Source organism: Anabrus simplex, chromosome 11, assembly GCF_040414725.1.
Source record: "Anabrus simplex isolate iqAnaSimp1 chromosome 11, ASM4041472v1, whole genome shotgun sequence".
In the NCBI taxonomy this organism is placed as follows: domain Eukaryota; kingdom Metazoa; phylum Arthropoda; class Insecta; order Orthoptera; family Tettigoniidae; genus Anabrus; species Anabrus simplex.
In genome coordinates, this window is record NC_090275.1 from 127003849 (window position 1) to 127017513 (window position 13665).

The following is a 13665-nucleotide window of genomic DNA, read 5'->3' on the forward strand; positions in this document are numbered from 1 at the left end:
TGACAGCAGTCATCCGCCATCTTTAACCAAGAGAGCGCTGAGCTGCTATCTTTACGGCACTGCGGTTAATTTGAAAAATTCCGTCAGCTGTCATCCGCCATCTTTAATCAACAATGCATCGTGCTGCTATCTTTAAATACATACATTTAACATGTGGTGGTGACAATTTGAAATTTTATCCAGCTGACATCTTTAATCAACTGAGTACCGTGCTGCTATCTTTAGCTACTACTTTTGAAATGTGGTGGCGGGTAATTTGAAAAATTCCGTTAGCTATCATCAACTTTAGTGCATTCGCGAACCTAACCTCTCATCTACCATCTTGAAGGAGACTATCCTTAGTTTACGACAAGATGGCCTTTCCGACGCTAATTACCGCATAGAGCCTACTACACAAGATGGCGGCGGCTGTTATGGCTACCTCCTCCACCTCCACCTCCTCCTCCTCTACCTCCTCTACCTCCTCCTCATTCTCTGTCAAGGCATAGCTTTATCGAACATGCATCGCTAAGGCAAGAGTGTGCAGCGATAACACCATTGTTCATGTTTAAACCTGTGGATTACAAAAGCAACATAACAAGACTAGAATCGAACACTGCACTCGATGTTGTTAACTTCAACATGTGATTAGAACATTGATTGATGTGTTCAAAACACAAAATAAGTGACCAAGAAAAGAATTCGAACACTGTACTCGATACAACATATGTTTAGAACATGTCAGGGGATACCTTTGTTCTAAGAAGATTAGATTGAAACATAACAAGACTAAAATCTTGTGTTTAGAACATGTTAGGGGGTACCTTTGTTTTAAGAAAATCAGATTAAAACGTAACAAGACTAGAATCGAACACTGCACTCCATGTCGTTAACCTCAACATTTGATTAGAGCATTGATTGATGAGTTCAGAGCAAAAGTACAAATTCAATGATTTGCCTAGTACGAAAATAAAAAACACACTATGCACATATCGCGTAGCTAACTCGCTCAGTAAACGATATACCGAAAAACACAACTTCAATGCTTTGTCTAGTGCGAAAATAAAAAAACACACTGTGCACATACTGCGTAGCTAACTCGCTCAGTAAACGATATAGCAACACTTCAAATGATTTGCCTTGTCTTGTGCGAAAATCGAAAAAACCATACTGCGTAGCTAACTCACTTGGTTACACATACCGCACTGCTAAGACGCTCAGGGATTGCAAATACACGGGTAATCGACCAGAACACTGATATACGTTATGTAAAAATAATAAACCATACTGCGTAGCCAACTCGCTCGGTCACTCGCTTAGTAATTGCAAATACATCTCAACACCACTAGAACACTGATATTCGCATACGCGTTACTCTTTTTTTCGAAACACACGGACTTGAATGTTGCGAGATACTACACCTGACATACTTACATGTTAAAAAAGGGAGGATGAAAAATAATAAATCATAAATTTTTTGTATGCATGTTGTCTCCTCCAAGTTGTAAGACCAAATGGGGGCAGTACTGTGAGTTTCTGCCACGGCTTGCTTAAACGTGAACAGAAGTGGCATGTTATCTCAGCAAAAAGTACACATGACCTTGTTCCCGCATACACGCAATTGAGACACACAGAAATAAGATGATGGATACCGCGATTCAAAAAACTGGCAACTTATTACCTTTCGCCGTCAAGAAGGGCATCCGGCCAGATCCTTATGTTTCATGTAATTACACGTTGTCACGAAGAGTGACGATCGCGCAGGAAAGGGCTGCCCCCTGGCATTTGCTATTTTAGAGCTGCCGACAGTAGGGGTTCGACCCCGCTACCTCTATATCTTATTCACAGACATGATAGAAGTAGTAAGATTGATTGCGTGTACAAGATGTTGATGGTGATTCATCTGTCGGAAGGGGGCGTTAAGCCTTGAGCAGGCTCCTTCGACAGGAGCGGCCTATGTGCCGGCACCGGGTTTTACTCTCTCCCTACCGTCGATATTATATCCTCAGGGAGGTGGTAGTATACAGTTTCGAATAACGAAAGGGCGTGCAAGAAGCCTGCATTAAATTCCAAAACAGTAAGGGTATATAATGCTGTTGATGGTGATTCATCTGTCGGAAGGGGGCGTTAAGCCTTGAGCAGGCTCCTTCGACAGGAGTAGCCTATGTGCCGGCACCGGGTTTTACTAGGATATCCGGTTATGTGAAACCCGCTACGACAGATTTATCGCCTGTACTGCGATTTAAAATTCTGGAGTTTGCGTTAGGAAGGGCATCCAGCTGTAAAACTATAAAACATGCTCTAACTGTCTGTTCCTTGCTACTGTTTTTCGTAACTGAAGACATTAAATATCGCGATTTAAAATCTTAGTTGTTGCGTCAAGAAGGGTATCCGGCTGTAAAACAGGGCTAGGACTAGGAAGCAGCTAGCCGCTTCTTATCGTAGTTCTACCGTTAAGCTATAGGAGTAGGCTATGTGCTAGCACTAAGTTTTAAATAAGTTCCGGTACCTGGTTACGTCTCGTGTTGTTAACATAGCAGGTTCGAGCCTTGCTCTGCATAACAGGTAAAGTCGCTTAGGTGAGGTACTAGTTTAATTTTAGAATACTGTCATTCATGCAGCTATGTGTTACACAGAGCGAGTAAGGAATGCATGCGTTAACAGAAATTGTACACTGCTTTCAGCCTGTAGTATCCTTGAGCAAGCAGCGAGGACACTGTGTGTACGATAAGACACCTGTAACTCAAAGAGCGTTATATAGCATTTTCCTGACCGTGTATTGCGTTCTAGCATTTAGCTAGTGTAAGTTCCTGAGATAAAGTATTATGATTGTACGGAGAGGGTAAAACCCGGAGCCGGCACATAGCCTACTCCTGTTGAACAGCACCAAGGGGTCTGCTCAACGTTTACGTCCCCATCCGACAAGTGAATCACCATTCACAGCATTACATGCACTCAATCTTTTAAATTTAATGCAGGCTTTTAGCACACCCTCTAGTTATTGAATATTGTATACCACTACTTCCCCGAAGACGTAATATATAACAGTACGAGAAGGTAAAACCCAGTGCCCGCACTTAGCCTACTCCCAAAGCTTAACGCCCCCATCCGACATGTGAATCAACAATGTTATATGCCCTCACGCTTATAGAATTTAACGCAGGCTTTTCGCTCACCCTTTAGTTATGCGAAATTGTATACTACCACCTCACTGAGGATATAATATACGGCAGTAGGGAGAGGGTAAAACCCGGTGCCGGCACATAGACTACTCCTCTCGAAGGAGAATGGACAAGGCTTAACGCCCCCTTCCGACAGATCAATCACCATCAACATCTTGTACACGCAGTCAATCTTACTACTTCTATCATGTCTGTGAATAAGATATAGAGGTAGCGGGGTCGAACCCCTACTGTCGGAAGCCCTAAAATAGCAAATGCTAGGGGGCAGCCCTTTCCTGCGCGATCGTCACTCTTCGTGACAACGTGTAATTACATGAAACATAAGGATCTGGCCGGATGCCCTTCTTGACGGCGAAAGGTAATAAGTTGCCAGTTTTTTGAATCGCGGTATCCATCATCTTATTTCTGTGTGTCTCAATTGCGTGTATGCGGGAACAAGGTCATGTGTACTTTTTGCTGAGATAACATGCCACTTCCGTTCACGTTTAAGCAAGCTGTAGCAGAAACTCACAGTACTGCCCCCATTTGGTCTTACAACTTGGAGGAGACAACATGCATACGAAAAATTTATGATTTATTATTTTTCATCCTCCCTTTTTTAACATGTAAGTATGTCAGGTGTAGTATCTCGCAACATTCATGTCCGTGTGTTTCGAAAAAAAAAGAGTAACGCGTATGCGAATATCAGTGTTCTAGACGCGTTGAGATGTATTTGCAATTACTAAGCGAGTGACCGAGCGAGTTGGCTACGCAGTATGGTTTATTATTTTTACATAACGTATATCAGTGTTCTGGTCGATTACCCGTGTATTTGCAATCCCTGAGCGTCTTAGCAGTGTGGTATGTGTAACCAAGTGAGTTAGCTACGCAGTATGGTTTTTCGATTTTCGCACAAGACAAGGCAAATCATTTGAAGTGTTGCTATATCGTTTACTGAGCGAGTTAGCTACGCAGTATGTGCACAGTGTGTTTTTTATTTTCGCACTAGACAAAGCATTGAAGTTGTGTTTTTCGGTATATCGTTTACTGAGCGAGTTAGCTACGCGATATGTGCATAGTGTGTTTTTGATTTTCGTACTAGGCAAATCATTGAATTTGTACTTTTGCTCTGAACACATCAATCAATGCTCTGATCAAATGTCGAGGTTAACGACATCGAGTGCAGTGTTCGATTCTAGACTTGTTATATTTTAATCTGATCTTCTTAAAACAGAGGTATTCCCTTACATGTTCTAAACACAAGTTGTATCGAGTACAGTGTTCGATTCTAGTCTTGTTATGTTTCAATCTAATCTTCTTACAACAAAAGTATCCCCTAACATGTTCTAAACACATGTTGTATCGAGTACAGTGTTCGATTCTGTTCTTGGTCACTTATTTTGTGTTTTGAACACATCAATCAATGTTCTAATCACATGTTGAAGTTAACAACATCGAGTGCAGTGTTCGATTCTAGTCTTGTTATGATGTTATCGCTGCACACTCTTGCCTTAGCGATGCATGTTCGATAAAGCTATGCCTTGACAGAGAATGAGGAGGAGGTAGAGGAGGAGGACGTGGAGGTGGAGGAGGTAGAGGAGGTAGAGGAGGAGGAGGTGGAGGTGGAGGAGGTAGCCATAACAGCCGCCGCCATCTTGTGTAGTAGCCTCTAAGCGCTAATTAGCGTCGGAAAGGCCATCTTGTCGTAAACTAAGGATAGTCTCCTTCAAGATGGTAGATGAGAGGTTAGGTTCGCGAATGCACTAAAGTTGATGATAGCTAACGGAATTTTTCAAATTACCCGCCACCATATTTCAAAAGTAGTAGCTAAAGATAGCAGCACGGCACTCAGTTGATTAAAGATGTCAGCTGGATAAAATTTCAAATTGCCACCACCACATGTTAAATGTATGTATTTAAAGATAGCAGCACGATGCATTGTTGATTAAAGATGGCGGATGACAGCTGACGGAATTTTTCAAATTAACCGCAGTGCCGTAAAGATAGCAGCTCGGCGCTCTCTTGGTTAAAGCTGGCGGATGACTGCTGTCAAAAAAGCATGTAGATTTTAAATTTCCCACCACCACCACGATAAGTTTTAGTACCTTAAAGATAGCAGCACTGAGGTAAGCGATGCAAGATGGTGGCTGGCAGCTGTCAAAAAGCATATGGATTTTAAATTTCCCACCACCACCACCACCATGATAAGGTTTAGTACCGTAAATATAGCAGCACTGAGGTAAGCTACGCAATATGGCGGATGACATCTGTTAAAAAAACACGTAGAATTTTTCAAATTATCCACTACCACATTTCAAAGATAGTAGCTAAAGAAGGCGGCAATGAGGTTTGCTATGCAAGATGCAGGATGACAGCTGTCAAAAAGCACGTAGATTTTAAATTATCCGCAGTACCGTAAAGATAGCAGCACAAAGGTAAGCGATGCAAGATGACGGATGGGAGCTGTCACGTGGAAATTACAGCCACCACATTTCATAGGTAGTAGCTAAAGATGGCAGCACTCTGCTATGTTGATTACAGGTGGTTGCTGTCAAAAAAGCACGTCGAATGTTTCATATTGCTGCCACTACATTTCAAAGGTAAGTAGCTAAAGAGGGCAGCACGATGCTCTGTTTATTAAAGATGGCTGCTGTCAGCTCTCAAAAAAGCACGTGGGTTTGTTTCCAAACAAGAGCACGTGGAATTTTTCAAATTGCCGCCACCACATTTCAAAGGTAGTATCTAAAGAGTGCAGCACTGAGGTTTGCGATGCAAGATGGCGGAGGACAGCTGTCAAAACAGCACGTGGATTTGTTTACCAATTCAAATCTCGCGCTAGTGAGGTTTAGTTGGCAGCACTAAGGTTTAGGCCCGTCAAGATGGCAGCACTGAGGTTAGCGATGCGTTGTTGTTGGATGACAGCTGTCAAAAAGCATGTGGCTTTGTTTACAAATACAAATCTCGCGCCAAAATTCATATTTCCCGCGGGAGGAGGAGGCCGCCGAACCTTCTACTTACTCTACTTGTGTCACAACCGTAAAAGAACACGGAAAATACTAGTGCTTCAACCAATCGAATCTTCGTGATTTTGGATATTGCCCTGTTCTGTCCGATCTTAGTTCGTTTACTTGTGGCTGCACGTCCAAATGCAATACGCCTACTTATCTATTTATCTCAATTTCCTGTGTCACTTGTACCTGACCCAAGGTTTACAAGGTCATTAATCGACCTGTGAGGCGCACTTGATTTCCGCGATCAGTGATCAGACTTGCATCCTTTACTCTTGCAAGCTCATCTTCACTACTGGCAAGGAGTGTGGTGTTTTCAGCGAGTTTTTGACTTTCCGTCCAGCAATTGAGATACCAGCAGACGAACCATCAAGCGCTCTCCTCGTGATGTGCTCGGCATAGATACACAGCCTTGTCTTACGCCTTTGGATACACTGAAAATGTCTGAGATATCACCTTACGGTCGCCAAGGCCTTTCAGCAGTGATGTGCTAATACTCTGCACAGTTTGTCCCACTCAACACAGTCAAAAGCCTTTTCTGTAATCTACAAAGCAGATAAAAACAGGAACACAAAACTCACGACATTTTTCAATTATTTGGCTCATGTTCAGAACTTGCTCTCGTATATGTGTAAGTAATAATACATATTTAATGATTCCCAAACCAAAATAGAGAAGATAAATTCGGCATTGGCGGCTGAAAGATGAGAAATAGGGAAGTGCGCAGCCAGGCAGGGAAACCACTCCCATCGAGAGGGGGTACGTAAATATACCGTGTTATAAAATCTCGGTCATCTCTGCATAAATGGAATAACTTTTTTTTAGCACAAGGGTTCATGTGGTGACGATCATTCTCCCACGTTTCATAGCAATTCAAACAATTCCCTTAGCAATGTGGTGTATGGTAGGTCTTTCGAACTGACGCCGTACAGGCAAGCTGCTGCCTGCTGTGAGGTAGCGGCACACACACCCAGCTAATGAAGATCAAAATTCCCGACACGGCCAGGAATCGAGGCCGGGATCCCCTCGTCCAATGCTAAGCATTTAACCATGGAGTCGGACAAAATTAGTGTTGTTATGTGGTAAGAAGTTGCTGGGCCGACAACCCCCTGCCTCGTATTCTGCCCGCACCACGAAGATTCTGCAACTTCATCACCAGGTATACAAAAGCAGTTTCGCTCCATAGGGAGTGCTGAGTGGAGACGTGAGCTGAGAGTTCAGTGCGTCCACTGGTCACGTAAGTTGTTGGTGCGAGTTGTCCGTCTAGTCTGGATTCAGTCCCGCCAATGGAGGTTCGTTCGAGCCTGATAGTATGCAGCTGCTGTGTGAAGTGAAAGGTGAAAGCTGGAAGCATTTGTACTGCTATCATGTGACTGAGCGATTTGTATTTCCTGTATGTTTGGAAGACCGTCTGACCAATTCCGAAAAGAATCTGGCATGGTTTAAAAGTTATTCTAAGAACAACTTGTCTTCATAGAGCTGCTCACTTTTCCCGGAGCAATGACCCGTGCGACAGCTTCTCATTCAAACAGATGCAGATGAGTTCTGTGACAGCCTCGCACGTGACGCGAAGCATTTCCTGCGTGCTGCTTATTGCTAGTACACCTGGTTCCACCCTTCATAAGAGAGGAGCCACGGTATCGCCTGACTAGCCCTGCTCGTCTGTTTCAGTCTACGTTCTTGACTTCTGCACGCTTCATGTTAAATCAAAATGACTGAAAAATGTTAGTTCGTCGATGTACGAGACAGATTTTTAATTATTAAAAACCGCTTGGCAATAAAACAAGAACCACTATATTTTATTGATTCCTTTTCAGCTAGATCCGCATCCAAACGTTTGTCGAAAACCACTTAACTTTGCCGTCCAAGGGAAAACGCTCGGCGGTGAGAAACTTCTTCGTTTGCAGAAAGAGGTGTAAAATGTTAAAAGAACAATAGTTATTCATGCGTGAGATGTTTACCCATAAGACGTACTGGCAGCCTGTTTCCACTCGTCTGGGATGAAATGGTATTGAAGAGTGTCGCTGGAGTGAAAGATGACAGAAAAACCTGTCCTGTCTCCGTTTTTTGCAGCACAAATCTCACATGGACTTGAACCATGGAAGTCAGCGGTGAGAGGCCTGCACGGTGCCGCCTGAGCCAAGGAGGGTGTCGTGGCTGTTGCGTACAATATTTTATTTCTTATTGTGGTGAATTTACTAATTTCAAATTGAGTTGAATATCAAGGGACGCAACTCGTCCTTGTTTTGTTCTTCGTGTGTTGTACATGGGGTAAAGGAATGTAGTCCAGTAAGCTACCAGAGTCATAGATCAGACCGCGGTGCTGCCATCAGAGAGGGGAAAGGCAATCACAAGAAATAAAATTATTTTGTACTCATCAATATTATTACCAAACTCAATTCAGCACTTTCTTTCTCATTTTGAACCAAACGAAAGTTTTGTTGCTCTCCTATAAAAGCAGGTTTTTGTTTCACATTATTAATCGAAGACCTGGATTCAGAACACTTAATTTACTTTCAAGTAAAATGTTAAATCTACCTTTCTTTAGTTTTGCCACTCGGTACATAATAACCACTGACAACTTTTACGGTTTCCGCAGACGCCGAGATGCCGGAATTTTGTCCCACAAGAATTCTCATACGTAGCGAAAAATCTACCGGCACTAGAATGACGTACTGAGCAGGAACCTTGCGCTACTTCTGTTGTTGGGCACTACACGCTGAGAGCGCATGTCACTGACTATCCTTTACCATTAATGAAAATGGCGTGTGCGGCTCTCCAGGTGCAGGTCTTTTGATTTGACGCCCGTCGGCCACCTCCGCGTCATGATGACGATGAAACGATAATGAAGACATATACACCCAGTCCTCCTGCCAGCGAGATTAATCAATGGCGATTAAAATTCCCGACCCTGCCAGGAATGGAACCCGGGACCCTGTGACCATTAAGCGACGGAGCCGGGCTCCTTTACCATTTATTTACTCCCATGAACGGAAAGAATGTCCGCCTCTGTCGTGTAGTGGTTAGCGTGATTCCCTGCAGGTCTGGGTTCCATTCCCGACCCTCTCTGTCGTGTAGTGGTTAGCGTGATTCCCTGCAGGTCCGGGTTCCATTCCCGACCCTGTCACTAAATTTTAAAAGTGATAGGAGGGGCGGAACGGGGTCCACTCAACCTCGGGGGTCAAATGAGTAGAGATGGGTTCGATCCCCGCCTTAGCGTTTTCGTGCAAAAAACTGGGCACGCCCTGAATCTCTCTTACGTTATTTCTCAAATTAGAAACAAACTCTATGTGCAAGTGTGCCGCCCTGTGGTGTAGGGTCCGGTCAGGGATTTTTACCTGGACCTGACGGCTGGTTCGAGGTCCACTCAGCCTACGTGATTAGAATTGAGGAGCTAGCTGACGGTGAGATAGCGGCCTCGGTCTAGAAAGCCAAGAATAACGGCCGAGGGGATTCGTCATGCTGACCACACAACATCTCGTAATCTGCAGGCCTTCGGGCTGAACAGCGGTCGCTTGGTAAGTCAAGGCCCTTTAAGGGCTGTAATGCCATGGGAGGAGTGCATGAGTACGTGGCCTTTGGAGTTGGGGTCATGTGAAGGGGATGGAGGGTAAGAGAAGTAGAGGGAGACCAAGTGGCCTTGCAGACTGTGAGCTCATTACTTCACAGACCTTGTACATGCACGTCGCATCCCATTTTGTGGAGAAAAATACATTTTTATTCTGTTTTAGCCAGCCGACAATTTTTAAATTTGGATAGATTGAACAACCTAAGAGTTATTTGAGAAATCACCTGAAACTAGAAAAGCAATTTGTACAATCGATATGTTTTTCAAATAATTCCTTCGTTCAGTTTCTTTAATTATATATCAAGACAAACTTAGGGGAAATACTCAGAAAATGTTGCGGCTCACGGCTCGTGCAGTGACGCCGAACTTCTCATTATTGTCCCTTTGGTGAAAGTTCTATTATTAAGGCACTAAAGTTGGTAGACTCAACCTTTATGTCTCGCTCACAGAACATTTATAGCGCCTATGTCTTACCCCCCCCCCCCCTCCCCTCCTATAGCCCTTGAACCCGGGTATTTTGTGGTGTCTCATTACCACTCCACCCCCTCCCAATCGCCGCTAGTGAATCGCACTGTGACTTTGACTAGTTAGCTAACGCAATAACCAAAATACATTTCATTTTTACTTTTTGTTTTAACTGAAGTGCAGCAAGCACTATCACTTTCTTGGTTAAAAAGAGCGGAAGGAGTAGTAAGTGCTTCCCCACACTGCGAGTCCGTGGCTGCTGTTCCATCGGCTCTGCCAGAATCATTAATACCACATCTGCGTGATCAGCCAGGAGGCCCCAGGGGCTCTGCGACCACGGGGCCCTCAGCTGGGTCTTGGCATTGCTCCCACTTACTTGTGCCAGGCTGCTCACTTTCATCTATCCTATCCGACTTCTTTTGGTCAACTCTTGTTCTTTTCCAACCCCGACGCTATTAGGTTTGCGGGGGCTAGGGAGTCTTTCATGTTCACGCCCTTCGTGGCCCTTGTCTTCCTTTGGCCGATATCTTCATTTTTTGAAGTGTCGAATCCCTTCCATTTTTCCCCTCTGATTAGTGTTTATTAGTATTGCCTAGTTGTACTTCCTCTTAAAACAATAATCACCACCAGCACCTGATCAGCCAGGAGGTACGCAGACCTCTTTTCCCTTGATGCTCAAAGTAAAATACTCCGGTTAATAACTGAATACGGCCTTCCGGGGCATGACTTAACTCGAACAAAGAGGTTTCGTGGAGATGAGTTTCACCGATTTTAAAGGTGGCTAAGGGGACACCATGTGCTCCAAACTGCAACAAAAGACCAACATCTTTCATAAAGTAAAAAGTGCAAAATGATTCCTATCATTCGATCAGTATGGGCAAGAATTACTAAAAGATAGTCTTTTTCTTAAAAAAATTATAGCTACTATACACCAGTAAAAATTACTGAAACTTTACCGCTTTTAACGATGTACTCATTACACATGCGTTTGGAAAGATGCTAAATACTTCCCGAAATAACCAAACAAAATTCTTTTCCCTTTCCAAAATTGAAAGTTAAAAATTATTTAAAAATAAACGACAACTATGCGGGGGGATGGACATGCTACTGAACTGTCCTTTGTGATACAAAAATTTCCTTAGGGCATTTTGACCAAATGATGCTGTGCAATCTTGCATTGGCATTTTGAGTTTAGCCAATATTGAGTCTGATACACAGGCATCATCTTCACAACAGTGGTGTATAGTGTTGGCTACTGAATGCATGATTCGAAGCAGTGTATCCATTCATTCAAGTCTCCGAGTGAATCGATTCAGAGGAGCGGCGAGCTCACGGCACACGATTCAGCTTACTCTCAGCGGAGAGTGCTGAGTGGCGCACTCACGGCTCCTTAGCGGGGCGCTGGACGTTGGCGGGGAGCCGAGCTTCCGCTGCAGCCAGGCAGTGAATCATGGCACACCGAAAGAGTCGTGCGCAAGCACGGGTCAGTGAGATACAAGATACACACGGCTCCTTATCGGCACATTGGACACTGGCGGGGAGCCGAACTTCCTCTGAAGCAATACATACAGAGCCATAGTACACTGAAAGAATCGTATGCTATAATGGACTCTCGAGCTCAGCTCATTTGAAAATAATACCCATTTGCATTCACTGTCCTCTTCTTACAGGGAGGTTCAAATAATAGATGGATTTATTTGCAGTGTTAAAAAGGTAGTCAAAATATAATTCTAAAGTAGCTAGGTTATTAAGTTACACTATTATTTATTAGTTTAATGAATCTTAGTATTGTAACTTAGTTGACATTTGACAATTAATTAAACTCGAATCTAGCCTGCCCTATGACTATGAGTCATGCTCATGACCAATCAAAAGTACTTGTTTTAAATTGGGAAGAACGGCTCAGTATTCTCTTAGTTCATATGTCACATCGTTACACAAGACTTCAATCATATACGGACAGTAAGTGTCACTGATATATAATAGACCTATGACTTTAAAAGAACTGTAGAAAACCATAAGTTAGTGTTTAAAAATTGAATTATTATTATTATTATTATTATTATTATTATTATTATTATTATTATTATTATTATTATTATTAATATTAAGAAGTACGTGGACCAAACACAGCCCACAGCATACTAACTACGACTGTGTGATCCACGGCCTCCTGGACCAAACACAGCCCACAGGATTGCTCCACGGCCTCCTGGACCAAACACAGCACACAGCATACTAACTACGACTGTGTGATCCACGGCCTCCTGGACCAAACACAGCACACAGCATACTAACTACGACTGTGTGATCCACGGCCTCCTGGACCAAACACAGCCCAAAGTATTCTAACTACGACTGTGTGATCCACGGCGTCCTGGACCAAACACAGCCCACAGTATTCTAACTACGACTGTGTGATCCACGGCCTCCTGGACCAAACACAGCCCACAGTATTCTAACTACGACTGTGTGATCCACGGCCTCCTGGACCAAACACAGCCCACAGTATTCTAACTACGGCTGTGTGCTCCATGGCCTCGCGGACAAAACACAGCCCACAGTATTCTAACTACGACTGTGTGATCCACGGCCTCCTGGACCAAACACAGCCCACAGTATTCTAACTACGGCTGTGTGCTCCACGCCCTAGTGGACCAAACACAGCCCACAGTATTCTAACTACGACTGTGTGATCCACGGCCTCCTGGACCAAACACAGCACACAGCATACTAACTACGACTGTGTGATCCACGGCCTCCTGGACCAAACACAGCCCACAGTACTCTAACTACGACTGTGTGATCCACGGCCTCCTGGACCAAACACAGCACACAGCATACTAACTACGACTGTGTGATCCACGGCTTCCTGGACCAAACACAGCCCACAGTATTCTAACTACGACTGTGTGATCCACGGCCTCCTGGACCAAACACAGCCCACAGTATTCTAACTACGACTGTGTGATCCACGGCCTCCTGGACCAAACCCAGCCCACAGTATACTAACTACGACTGTGTGATCCACGGCCTCCTGGACCAAACCCAGCCCACAGTATACTAACTACGACTGTGTGATCCACGGCCTCCTGGACCAAACACAGCACACAGTATTCTAACTAGGACTGTGTGATCCACGGCCTCCTGGAACAAACACAGCACACAGCATACTAACTACGACTGTGTGATCCACGACCTCGTGGACCAAACACAGCACACAGCATACTAACTACGACTGTGTGATCCAACACCTCCTGGACCAAACACAGCCCACAGTATTCTAACTACGACTGTGTGATCCACGGCCTCCTGGACCTAACACAGCACACAGCATACTAACTACGACTGTGTGATCCACGGCCTCCTGGACCAAACACAGCACACAGTATTCTAACTAGGACTGTGTGATCCACGGCCTCCTGGACCAAACACAGCACACAGCATACTAACTACGACTGTGTGATCCACAGCCTCCTGGACC